The sequence below is a fragment of the Nannospalax galili genome, unplaced genomic scaffold, assembly GCF_000622305.1.
Source record: "Nannospalax galili isolate Female #2095 unplaced genomic scaffold, S.galili_v1.0 scaffold54, whole genome shotgun sequence".
Lineage (NCBI taxonomy): Eukaryota > Metazoa > Chordata > Mammalia > Rodentia > Spalacidae > Nannospalax > Nannospalax galili.
The window spans coordinates 8,932,426-8,946,834 of NW_008341028.1; the positions used below are offsets into that span (position 1 = coordinate 8,932,426).

Consider the following 14,409-nt stretch of genomic DNA (forward strand, 5'->3'; position numbering starts at 1 on the left):
TTAAGGCTTTCTATGGTACTGAAAGTGAACTGTCTTGATACATGCTCCATGTGTACATGTAAATGGTGTGTGCTGTGCTGTAGAGGATTGTCTAACAAACATCAGTTACATCAAAGTAGCCAACAGTGTGGCAAGTCTGCTTTTTTGTTAATGAAGTCCTGACCACTTATTCTATCCATATTGAGGGGAATATTTCAAGGAGTGCAGACCTGTCTATGTCCTTGAGGATTCACCATTTTTATTCATAAGTTTTGAAGCTGTTATTAGGAAGAGTATACATATTTATAATTCTTTTTTTTGAGACAAGATCTCACTATGTAGCCCTGGCTGACCTGGAATTCTCTATGTAGACCAAGTTGGTCTCAAACTCACAGAGATCCACCTGCCTCTGCCTCCTGAGTACTGTGATTAAAGGTGTGTGCCACTAAGCCCAGCCTATATATTGAATTTTTGTGCCCTCATTAAATATTCCTTTAGGGGCTGGAGAGATGGCTCAGCAGTTAAGAGTGTTGGCTGCTCTCGCAGAGGACCTGAGTTTGGTTCCCAACATCTACGTGATGACTAACAATTGTCTGTTACTCCAGTTCCAGGGGATTTGATGCCCTCTTCTGACCTACACAGACATTGCATGGTGTGGGTACCCTTATATACATGCAGGTAAAACTCTCATTCACATTAAAAAAAAAAAAGTTAAATTTTTAAAAGTTCCTTTTAATTTTGTGTAATATTCCTTTTTTCCTAAGTGCTTTTTTTCTAATACTAATACAGCTTCACCAAATCTCCTGTGATTAGTTTTTGCATGTAGTAATGGTTTCTGCCTATGTATTTGTAATCTGTGTGAATCTTTATAGGTAAGATGGGTTTCTTGTAGACAGTGTGTAGTTGGATCTGCCTTCTTTCTCATCTGACAATCTCTGCTTTTTAAATTGGTAATTAGACCATTTAAAATGAATGTAATTTGAGGCATAAACCTGTTATCTTCTTGTTGGTTTCCTACTTGTTCCATCCACTCTTTGAGCCTGTTGTTGTCACTGTTTTTACTTTAGATGGTGCTGTGTGGTTTATAACATATATTTTAGCCCATTATAGTCTGCTGGAAACTAAAACACACAGAAACTACACTTTCATTCCTCTTCCCATTCTTCTCTGCTATATATTTATCTATGTATTTATTCAATTATCTTTTAAATAACTGACAAAGTAAGAAAAATGTTTAGTGACACATTTAGTGTTTTTGGTGCTCTTTATTCTTTTGGTAGATCTTTTTTTCTTCTGATATTCCTTTTCCCTAAATGTTTCTTTTTTCTGATACTAATACAGTGTCACCAAATCTCCTATGATTGGTTTTTGCATGTAGTAATGGTTTCTGCCTGTGTATTTGTAATTTTCCATCCAGTGTCATTTTATTTCTGCCTGGATAATTTTCCTTAGTCTTTCTTACAATGTGGATCTGTCAAGATTGAATTCTATCAGATGTGTTTGTCTGCAGAAGTCCTTATTTTGCCTTTGTGTTTGGAAGACATTTCATTGAATATAGAGTTTTCAGTTGACAGGTTTTTTTTTTTTCCTTTCAGTATTTTAATGATGTTCATTCTTTCCTGATGCAGGTAGTTGAGACAAAAATTCTGGTTTTTTTGTCATTTTCCCCCTTTTATTCTTCTTTATGGATTGTGGTTTTTCACTAGCTCCTTTTAATAATTTACCAGTGATTTTTAGCAAGAAGTATTATTTGCCTGGCTTAACTTTTTTCTGCTTGAGATTTGTTGAGGTTTGTGTATCTGTGGTTTGCATTAGTCTTCAAATTTGGAAACGTTTTCCCAGTATTTCCCTACATGTTTTCTGTCTTCTCTGGGACTTCAGGTTTATGTGTATGTCAGCTTAATTCTGACTCCTGGGTTAGAGTAGCTGTGCTGCATGTTGCTTGGCCTTTCCCCTGCGTTTCCACTTACGCAGGTCTATTGCTCTATCTTCAAGTTTAATGTCTATTTAATGTGCTGTTGACTCTATTTGAATTTTTATTTCATATACTGTATTTTATTTGTAGAAATACATGCGTGATGATTGATCTTCATTGTTGACGTGATTGGATTTACAGATGGAAACGCATCTGTTGATACATCTAAAAGAGTTCCAGAAAGTTTAACTGTAGAGGGAAGAACTTACCTTGAATGTGAACAGCACCATTCATGAGCTGATGTCCTAGACTAAATAAAAAAGGAGAAAGCAAGCTAGGTACCAACCCTCATCTTCCTCTGCTTCCTGACTGTAGATGTGATATGCTCAAACACCCCCTGCTCCTGCTTCTCTGCCTTGGGGGCCATGGTGGACTGTGACACATCAAACAGTGAGCCAAGGTAAAAACTCTTCATTAAGTTACTTTTTGTCAGGTTTTTTTCTTTTTTTTTTTTGTCACAACAACAATGAGAAAAGTAGGTAATACATGATGCATGGCTTATAGTTCAGCAAAGATCCACAGGGCCCTTGAGCAGTTTGGGGAGTTCCTTGTCTGCATAATGCCCTCTTTTCTGGAACCCTAGACACATTTCCATCTGCCCTAGAGTCCCACCCCTGAGCATTGACCTCCGTCTGCTCAACTCAGTCAGCCTATGGTGAGTTCTTAGCTCTCTTTCCTTATCATAGTCTAGGCTGTGCCACTGAGATCCTCAGACTTTCCTTTTGGTTTTGTTCCCACAGGTTCACATGACCTTGCTGCCTACTAACCCAGGTCTGAAAACAGCTGCTTAATATTGCTGGCTGTTTTACTAGTTTACTATGGTAGTATTCTAGCTAGCTTCTCTTGATGTGATAAAGCACTGACCAAAACCAACTTATGGAGGAAAGGGTTTATATGGCTTACAGCTCACATACCATCGTCAAAAGAAGCCAAGGCAGGAACTCAGGGCAACAACCCAGAGGCAGAAGAGCTAAAGCACAGACATGGAATGCTGCTTACTAGCTTGCTCCTCTGGCCTGTGCTAAACTTGCTTTCTTCTACAACCCACAGTGGGCCTCCCACATCATTCAACAATCAAGAAAATGTCTTACAGATATACCCACAGGCCAATCCGATGGAAGAAATTCCCCAATTAAGATTTCATCTTCCCAGGTGTGTCAAGTTGACACTGGAAGCTGTCTAGCACAGATGGGAAGGTACATGTGGACTCTGTGGCTCTCTCCCAGCTAGAAGAGGGAATCTCATATGTGAATCTTAACCTGGAGGCTCTCATGTAGCATGGGGAGAACAGAAGCAGAGGAACAGGTCTTCAGGTTAAACAGACCTATAACCTCTATGCAAAAATGCTGTTTAAACACATGAACAAAATGAGCAGGTGAGCCTGCCTGAGACTACTGGGGTTGACTCCCGGTAGAATGGGCTGTAGAGCCCAGTCATTGGGAAGTGACTGCTGAGTGGCACTTGCCACTCCCATGTGGTAAAAAGAGAGAAAGGGAAGCTAGGGACAGAAGGCCCTGGCCAGGAGCTTAAGAGAACAAGGTCGGGGAGATGAGGAGACACGATGCCCCAAATCTCCTCTCAAAAAGCGGACTCACTGCAGTGTCTTCAAAGGCACCGTTTGACATGACAGGAGCTAATATAAAATAATAATAAAGTGTGCTAAAGTTGGCAATATGAAATACTCAACTGAAATAAGTGAGCTCAGGAGAGCCCAGAAAAAAATAATCAAAGAGTAGGGTGCTCTCTTCTTTCTACCTTTTAATTAATTTTTTCGGTTACTATACAAAATAATGGGTTTTGCTATGACATTTTTCATACACATGTATCATTGTATCATTGTACTTCACATTCACCTCTCTACTACCCTCCCTCGTCTCCTCGCACCTCCCTGATCCCCCTCCTCCCCCTCCCTTCCCCCTTTGATTTTCATGGAGTATATTCTGCATATATATATATATATATTCTGCATCTGAGGGAAAATAGGCAATATTTTGGCTTTCTCCCCCCATTACCCTCTCTTGTTTCCCAAAGGGTGGGGAATCTTTCTGAGGTCATTTCCTCACCATGCTCCACCCACACTTCTGCACAGCCTCCATTGTAATCTGCATTTTCAATGACTTTCTTTAGCCTGTGGCTTGGACCCAAACAGTCTAGTCTGGCCCCAACCTTCTGCTCCCTCAACTTCTTAACACAAGTTCTCTATCTGAGGCAGGAGAGTTCCTCATGGCTCCCCAGGCTCCCCAGGCTCCCCAGTACCCTTTCCCCTGGAGAAGCTGTGGACTGATGAGTCCCTCGACTGAGAAGCCCTCCTGCCACCTCTGCCCAGCCCCCCTCTTCCCAGCAGGCTGTTGCTTTCTTGTCTTGCTAGACTGAGCCCACCACCTCCATTCCTAGGAACCCTTCTGTTTCCCTCATTTTTCCATGCACACACGTGCACAGATGTATGCACACAAACCCATGCACACAGATGCATGGACAAAGATGCACACACAAAAATGTATGCATACAAATGTATGCACACAGATGCACACACATATATACACCCATACAGATGCAGGTACACAGATGCACCCACATGAATGCATGCATGCAGATGCACCCACACAGGTGCATACATAGATGTGGGCACACAAGCACATACACATACATACATGAAGATACATGATAATACATACATGCACACACAAAAATGCACACATCTAGATGCACACACAGAGACACATACACATAGGTTCACATTCACATGCAGCTAGCCCACAGCTGTACTTAAGTTTCATATTGTCCACCAGTTTCTCCTGCTAGAGTGGAAGTACTTAGAGTCCAAGGTTTACCCTTCTCTGTTTTTACAGTATTTTGTCTCCAGATGCATGAACATGGTAGACACTCAATAGGCAACTGCTGAGTAATGAACTCAGTTCTGCCTTTGGAATTCATCTACCAAATGGCCAGCATGCTCATGTTGGCCAGTCTGGGTGTGGTGGTTTGAATAAGAGTGTTTCCCATCGGCTCCAAGTATTTCGACATTTTGTCCCCAGTTGGTGGCGCTGTTTTTGGAAGTCTTACAAGATGTGCCCTGCTGGAGGAAGTCACTGGGGGCCAGTTTAGAGAGTTCTTAAGCCTTGCCAGATTTCTCTGCTCCTGTGTCTGCTTGAAGATGTGAACCTCTGATTTCTGCTCCTGTGCCAGCCACCTCCTGCCACCGTGCCTCCCTGGCATGAAGGCCTCTAATTCCCCTGGAACTGAAAGCTCAAATAAACTCTTCCTTTTATAAGTTCCCTTGGTCACAGTGTTTTATCACAGCAACAGAAAAGTAACTAACTATACACTGGGCATCTGCCTTTCCCCCTTCACCACTAACTAAAGACTACTCAATTACCCTTTGAGGACTCATCCAAGGTTCCAACCTTTGCCAACACATCTGTTGTTTCTGCATGAGTCTGTACAGTGAGCATGTTACATGGTTCTTAGTTACACAGGAATGTCCTCAGAGCTTTACCCTGAACACCTCCAACACCTGTTGAAGTTCTCTCCATTCCTCACCTTTGCCTCTTCTTAGGGAGAATCATTTCTGCAGCTGGCCTCTTAACATTATTTCCCTGCTACAGTTCAGTGGTTTTGATCCCAAACAGACCACCTTTTCCTGTGTCCTGCCCTAGTGCTGGAGTATCTCCCTGTAGCCCTTGTGTTTCTGAGGCTGGAGTTTTCAATCTATAAAATGAGAATATTGATGCTAATCATTCATTATAATGATAATCCAATCATAAATTTGCTAGGGTGATTATATGTCAAGAAATTAGCATGAGGCACACGGAGGAGCTAAATATTCTGAATATTGCTGCTTATTAATATCACATATCTCTCTGTTCCCCCTGCCTGTCACAAATATTTGAACCCTTCTAGAATGTGTTAACAGTTAGAGAGAGAGAGAGAGAGAGAGAGAGAGAGAGAGAGAGAGAGAGAGCTCATTGTAGGGGGATGTTTTGAACATTACCTATAGTTAGCTTCTATTGCCAGCTTAGTTGGGAACAAAGAGGACAGAGACCAGGCCTGCCATCTCCAAGAATTATGTGGGTTCCAGAGCTTGGGCTGCTTCAGGGTACTGTGGATTTCTCAAGCTTGTCTCTAAGAATTGCATCAATTTAGAGAACATACACACATACATATGCAGGAATGCTATTTGATTGCAGATTTGATGGCTTAAGGGACTTTGGATGATTCTGAAATTCTAGCCTATACAATGTTATGTGCCTTTTAATTGGTGGTTTTAGTAATTTTATAACCTTGTATATTTCTGGAATCTGGATCTGTAATAAATTTACATGATACTGAAAATTCAGCCCAAAAGAAATAGATCTGGTTCCAGTAACTTGCTTGTCAGAATGGTGCTATAATAACTGAGTAATTACAGAAATTTGTTCTGGAAGAATATCATGTGGGTCTGGAAAATGAGTCTACAAAACATTTATTGCCATCCTGGCATCCTGCTCTCCTATACTTTGGCCTGTCGCAATCATGCAAGAGTCTGGGAGCTTGTTATTTTTTAAAAATTATTTATGTGTATGAGTGTTTTGCTTGCACCTAAATGCTTCTGTGTCATGAAACACCCACAGGGGCCAGAAAAAGGCATTGGATACTCTGGAACTGGAGTTACAGGCGGTTGTTAATCGCTTAATGTGGATCCTGAAAGCCAAGCCCAGGTCTTCTGGAAGAGCAGCCAGTGCTCTTAACTACTGAGCCGTCTCTTCAGTCCATGAGAGCTTGTTGTTAGGACTCTAATATATCTCTGAATGTTTGCTTAAAAGACAGGTGGGTTTGGGACTCTGAATCTTGGCTGAGAAGAGTCTTCTGTGACCCTGCAATCTTGGCCTGAAGGGCTATTATCTAAGTCTAGAATGTTGGCTGCTGAGCATCTTATGTGACTTAGATTCCTTGACCTATGTTAGCGTAGCACTTTAGATCTCCAGCCAGTGTGAATACAATGGGAGTTTGCAACACGACCTGCAATAACCTGATGTGGTTTCAATCTGGGCCTTTGGTGAAGTGTGGCCCTCAATCAACCTTGGCATGTCAATGGCCACTGGTGGTCTTTTAATGCTCACTCTTTCTTGATTTCTTGATTACAGACCATGTGGTTGGTAGCTATGTCCTGGCCACCTGCAATAAAAACTAAATTTCCCATCCTCCCCTACAATCGTGTTTGTGCTTGTGACAAAGCTCTGGCTATACAGAAGGTTATTGCAGGCAGTGTTGCGTTTTTATATCACAATCTTCATGAGTTTTTTGTTTTGTTTTGTTTTTTAAGACAGGGCTTCCCTGTGGCCCCAGATGTCCTGGGGCTCACTATGTAGACCAGGCTGGTCTCAGTAACAGAGATCTGCCTGCCTCTGCCTCCTGAGTGCCGGGACTAAAGGCATGCACCACCACGCCTGGCTTGCTTTCTTTTTGAAGCAGGCTCTTGCTAGGTAGCCCAGGCTGTTCTCAAACTCCCAGTCCTCTTTGCTCAGCTTCTTGGGTGCTGGGATTACAGGCATGTGCTACCACAACTGGCTCTCACAGCATATTCTTATTGGCCCCAAATCCAATGCTGTTTCAGGCCAGGAATTTTGAGACACATGAGATTCTCTTTAGTCAAGGTCTGGAATTAGATAACATTCCTTTGGGTCAAGATCTTAGATTCACATAAGACTCCTAGAAGCTTGGATTCAGAATTATGAAAGCCAGGAAACCAGTGATATGTAAACAAAAGTGATGAGATGCCTTCCACTAAATATTCACACAGGGAGCTGTATGCTTCTGCCCATTCTCTTTGTTAGTGGCAATGTGTAGCAACCTGAACCATGAAATGGCACAGGCAGAGAAGTCGTGGATGGTGGAGCATCAAGATCAAAGGAGCCTGAGCTCCTAACACTGTGGAATGCCAGCCCAATCCACTTGGCAGGAGAAAATGGAACAGACTCAGTCAAGGTCTTTTATGTTAGACTGTGTTGCTCACAATCAAGCCTGATCTACTGTTTAGATCCAGAGAACAGTATGTGCTTCTGAAGACTTGGTTTCAATCATTCTGGCTTCATGGCCTGGGACTCTTATGTGATCCAAATACCTTGATGTGCTGGGTTATCCATTGTTAACACCACTTTTACCATCTTGAAGAGACTATACCAAGTGTTACGTTTCCCAAAACTCCTTCAGTGTCTTTCTGAATTCACATTTGCCCAGGAGGGATGCTCATGTGGAATGTCGAGGGTGATGTGGAGTGGCCATAACCCTCTGAAGATAGTAACAGGCAATACCATAGCAGGGTCTGGCTGTTAGGCCTCAGGCAGAGGCTGGCTGACTATAGCTCATAGGCCCAATAGGCTCACTGCTTGTCTTCACAAATAAAGTTTTATTGAAACACAGCCATGTTTATACAACTCCTCTAATATCTTTTAAACTATCACAGCAAAGTTGAGTAGTTGCTACAGAGACTGTGTGTGGGCTGTAAAGCCCACAATACTTATATTTGGGTTTTGTCCAGAAGAAAGTTTGCAGGTCCTTATAGTTCGCGGCCTGCTGTATAGCACATGGTTGGAATGTAGTAATTTCCACTTAATAAGTATGTATTTGGCATCAGCCATCTGGTGTGGAGCAAAGAGAGTCTTGTTCATAGAGTAGGTGCCATTTAGATAAAACAGCAACATATATCTAAGTAGGAGGTCCCTTGTTTACTTACATTGCCCTTAGATGTTCATAGAAAGTGCATCATTTTACTTTCCTTCTCTGGAATTTATCTTATCTCTTAAACACTATGCACTGAATAATGAAGGCAAGAAATCCTGCAGTTTAATCCCCTCCATAACTTTTTTAAAAGATTTTTTGTTCTGTGTGTACAAGAGTTTTGCTCGCATGTATGTAAGTGTAATACATGCATGTCTGGTACCTTCAGAGACAGAAAAGGGTATTGGATCCCCTGGAACTGGAGTTACAGATGACTGTTAGCCATCATGTGGGTGCTGGAACCAAACTTAATCCTCTGCAAGAGCATCTGGTGCTCTTAACCACTGAGCTCCATCTCTCCAGCTCCATCAATAACTTCACATTCATCCCTCATGGAGGGGTGATGGGCACATTGTCCCTGCTGATTTGGTTCCACTAAGGGTCTTTCTGTTATTTAGATTAAAGCCTCGCTTTCAAGATCCCTCTAAATTAGTAGGCCTTTAAAAAGAGAGAGAAAAGTCCACAAGTTTATGAACATACCAAGAAAGTCGGCCTTGCCTTCATCTCCTAAACCCCCAGGCCCACCAGAGGGGAAGACGAGGTTCCCTGGCCTTGTTAGGGTTTCTCATGCTCCAGACAGGGCTTTGAGTCCCTGAAGGAAGGGGTTGGGTGTCGTTCCAATACCTGCAGACTCCCCGAGACCTGGCTCTTGCTTTGACTGATCAAGAAAGGATTGCAGCAGGAGTCCTCGTTGCTCTGAGGAGAGTGGGCTTAGACCTTGATGAGCGGAAGGCTGGAAAACCATCAGTCCTTTTTATTTCTATCACAGGCAGTCACACGCATTGTTTCTGTTTGCTGTGCCCCATTTCAAATGTTTCCATTTTAAATGAGCTGTGTTGTGTATTTCGTCACCCAGAGGCATCTGCACACCTAAGGACCAAGTAGACATGCGGCAATACTGCAGTGAAGGTACTAAAGAGGCCCCGAACTGCAGAGGTCAGCCAGGACACAGCTGGAGCCAGAAGGGACACCTCTTCTTCCTACAGTGACTCTCTATTCTGCTGACAAAGCTCAACGTTAGGCCAACCGGTAGAGGAAAGGCACTGCAAGAACCCAGCTCCATTTTGCAGGCCAGGCACTAAAGGACCAAGGGTGGATTTAGAAAGGAGAGTCAATACAGTGGAACATGTGGGATGTGTCCATCAGTAATCATCACAGTAGAAAAGCAGAAAAGTGTGAAATATTTATCAGTTCACTTAACAGCAATAAACGCATTATCCACTAACATAGATTCATCTCCACTTACAGTCTTTATAAACCTCTTGTCAAATTGAAAATATCATAGGTTTAAATGTATTTATTAAAATAATTTAATGTGATGGTTATTCGTCACTGTCAACTTGATTGGTTTTAGAATCACCATGGAAACACACCTCTGAGTGTATCTAGGAGAGTGCTTCCAAAAGACTTGACTGAAGATGGAAGAGCCACCCAAATGTGGGTGACAACATCAATGGGCTGAATAAAAAGGGGAAAGCAAGCTGAGCATCAGCTCATCTCTCTCTGCTTCCTGACTGTGGACACAGTGTGACCAGCTGCCTCACGCTCCTGCAGCCATGACTTTCCTGTCACGATGGACTGCATTCCTTGGAACAGTGAAGCCAAAAATAAACCTTCCTCCCTTAAGTTGTTTTTGTCATTTACTTAGTCACAGTAGCAAGACAAGTATCTAATATAATATACATACCTACTAAACATCAAACTGCCTTAAAAGTGCTCAGAACATATATGTTAATCCACAGGTGGGCAAATCATCTAACACAAAGCCTAATTAAAGTGTTCAACAGCTCATGCAACTTATTGTATCTAAAAATCTCCAGCAACTGTCCAGTATGGGTTGTTTCCCTGTTTGCCCACAACTAAGTAGACACTACAACGGGCTGTTACTGTCCAACAGGACAAGAGAGTATCTCACTAGCCCAGGGAAAGATCGAAATTCAAAATCTGAAGTACAATTTCTACAGCCTCACAGTAAAGTCAAGCTATCATAAGTCAGACCACCATGAGTCAGTGACCGTTTATAACATAAGCATGCTTCCTCAAACAAATAAAATTGGTGAAAAGAGTGAGATCCTTTTATAGTTTTAGAAATACTTTTGATACGTGGCTTAGTAAAAGATAGTTAAATCCTCCTATCTTATTTTGAAGTCAGTCTATTGTGACCTGTTTTGTTTGAAGTATATTAAGAAAATCTGGCTTCATGTAGATAAGTAATTGGGAAAAGGGAGTTTTATTTTGCTCTTTGCTTTTCTGATACTTGGGGTTGAACCCAGGGCATTACACATGCCAGGTACATGCTCTGCCATTGAGCTGACCCCTCAACCCCAGGAAGATTATTTTAGATTTTATTTTTTATTATTATTTTCTGTGTATGTATACATGTGCATGTGCCCATATGTGAAGGTCAGATGTCAATGACGGGTGATTCCTCTACCATTTTCCACCTTATTGTTTTAGGACAGGATCTCTTACTGAACCTGGAGCTCACTGTTGTAGCTAGGCCAGCTGGCCACTGAGTCCCCCAGGAACCACTTGTCTCCACCTCGTAGCTGCTGGGGTTACAGACCTGAGCCACCATGCATGGATTTCATATGGGTGCTGAGGATCCAAACTCAAGTCCTCATGCTTGTACAGCAAGCTCTTTTCCCCACTGGGCCATCTCCCCAGCCTTATCTTGGATACTTTTAAAGATGACTGCACATATTCTTTGTGTGCCAAAGCTCAGCTAGCAATAGATTCTTAAAGGTTAGTTATAATGAGGAATCTCAATTTGTGTCACTCTGTTCTTCAAACCCTGTTACATTAAAATCTGTTTGTCAACCTCACACTTTAAATGGATCTTTGCCTGTTTGTGATTTTGGAAACATCATGTATTAATCACTTGGAAATATTGGTTCACTGAGTTATATAGACCTTCCAAATGTTGACACACTTCATTATAGAATATTTGTTAAAAATCCCTTAACATCACAACCCATCACAATGTATTGGGATTTAGCTTTCCTAAATCCTAATTTGCACTTGAAATCTTGAATTTTAGAGTTGGCCACAATTCTTGTCAGTTATTTCCTTTGAGGTGGTAGGCTCATTGAATTTGTTTTCAAGGTACTATCTGCCAAAATACTCAACTTGTCATAAATATACTTTGCCTTTCAAGTAAAAAAAGTGTTTTGTAAAAGAAAACAAAATGCCTAGTTTAGATCATAATTAAACAACCAATATGAGACTCTCATTTTTCTGAAGACAACTGCGATAGCCTTGTGTGGAGCAGAACTGCTGGATGGGGGCTGGGAATGCGGCTCAGTTGGTAGTGCACTTGCCTCACATGCACGAAGACCTGGGTTCAAGCTCCAGTACTACAGAAACGACATGTGGTGCCTGCCTGTGATCCCAGCACGCAGGAGGCGAAAGCAGACGGACTGGGAATTCTAGGTCATCCTTGGCCACACAGCCAGTTTGAGGTAAGCCTGGACTAAATGAGACGCCACCCCGATGCGTACACAGAACTGCTAATTGTTTTTTTCCCCCTACGTTGTCATGATGGACTAGAATATTTAAAAGCCATTTAATTTATGATCAGTTTTTTTAAAATTAAAACCTTGTCATTTAGATTTGCCATAAAAACTATAACCTTGGCTAACTACTCTGCCCTCCTCCACATAACCATCTACCTTCATATATAATACAGCACAGGAGCACAAAGATGTACCTCCCTACAAGAATCATGGGAGGAAATGACATTAAAGGGACTCAGCTTCCTCCATACAGAATGAAACAAGATGAATGAAAATATCTTGATGAAGACTTCTGCTGTGCTATTATTTTAGGGTAGAGTCGGCACAGACAGGCAGAGGCAGGGTGAGGTCTAGGGATCTCGTAGCGATCAGAGTCTGCCTGAGGAGTTACCCACAAGAGAGCTATGTTGAAGGGGATGGGGACTAGGACGGCTAGGCTGAAAGTTCTTCTCAAGTGTATACATAAGGGTAAGGGAAGCTACAAGTCCTTCCTCTTCCTTCCCCCCATGTCTCCTCTAGTTCCCAGGTCATGAGTATGGGGCTCCTGAGAAGGAGCAGACTCAGTTTCCTAGGATTTCGTGGGATTCCCAGAGTTTCCAGCAGGCAGCGGGAGGGTATCTTTCCTGGTGCTGCCTGTCCTTTCCCATGCCCAGGGCTTCTTCTCTCTTCCTGTGAACACCAGGGTCTGCAGGATGTCACACAGTGATACAATGCCCTTGACCACATCATTCTCATCCACCAGACCTGCTGCTTCCACCAGCCTATTGATGATGGTTTCTGGAATCTTGTTCAGGTAGGTAGCACTTGAGAATACCCTCAAGGTAGTGTGAATGATGCTGTTGGCCACAGACACATAAAGGTTATTGTAGGTCTTTTCTGCCTCCAAATTGATCACACCAAACTTGGAGTAGATGTCCCCTACATGCCTCTCTCATCCACCACTGGTCGGGCAGAGACTCAGTGCTGTACCAAAATCCCTAGGACCACATAAGTAGGGGTTGTGGTGCAGACCATAGCAGTATAGGTATAGGTGCCAATCTGTAGCTCTTCCAGAGACTTAGACACGAATTCTGCCTTGGGAAACTCAATGATAATTTGAGGAACTTTTAAGTACAAGATATTGCCTCATTCTGGGTCAATAACTAGCAGCCTGTGGATCTTATTTCAAACTAATGAAATGAGTTTGATGCTGTTTGACAGCATCAAACAGGCTGACATTTGGGGAAATGCGGACAAGTGGCTTAAAGGAGCCCTGTAGGCACAATTTCCAAGTTTCTATCTTGTGTTCTAGCTCATAGATCTGTACCAAAGCTGACTTACAGTAGTGATGCAGGATATTGATGAAATCAGTGATAGCAACGCCCACAAAACCTTGCTTCTTACCATCCCACAAAAGGGGCAGCACATACACCATTAGTCACCAGAAAAAAGAAAAGCTCTTTTCACCTATAGCCGAAAGGGTACTATCCTACAGGGAATTACCAAATACAACTAACTTGGAGCTTGAGGGAATCAGGTCACAGCAGTGCTGAGGCTTCATGGAGGTATACACACTGTTGTTCCACTCTAGGGTCCCTGGCAGGTGTTCATTTTCCAGAGCTGGAGAGCTCTCTGAAATAACCGGTTCCATTGCAAGCGCCTCATGCTCAGCGTTTAAATTGAATATCTTTTACTGTTTTGGAATATCTTAAAGTAAAAATGTCTAGTTGCACATGCATAGTGGTGAAAACACAATGGAAGACCTCCAGGACACCTGCTGGCACTGCCCCATTTGTGCCAAAGCACCAGCTGACTTCCTGACCTTTGAGACTGCACAGAGCAAAAGGAAAAAATAATGTCTTAGATGTTTCATGAAAATAACCATGACTTTTCAGATCTCAGGGCCCTCCAGCATTCTGCAGACCACCATTTGAAAATCATTTATCTATTTATTCATTTTGTAACTAAGTACCGTTCTATGGTTTCAGAAACCTGGTTTTCATTTGAATAAAGAGTCCCGTTGTCAATAAGTGTATGGTGTGATTTCTAAATTACGTTTATTTATTTATCTATTTATTTAATGTTCATGTGTAATGTGTATGTGTGTGCACATGCCACAGCATGCATGGAGGTCAGAGGACAACTTGTGGTGAGTTGGTTCTCTCCTTCCACCATATGAGTCCCTGAGATTGAAGTCAGGTCATC

General features: G+C 42.3%; 1 pseudogene; it reads right to left on the reverse strand.

Moving 5' to 3' along the window:
- Positions 1–12,793: 12,793 nt before the first annotated feature.
- Positions 12,794–13,855, reverse strand: LOC103736910 (annotated as a pseudogene).
- Between the last annotated feature and the right edge of the window lie 554 nt (positions 13,856–14,409).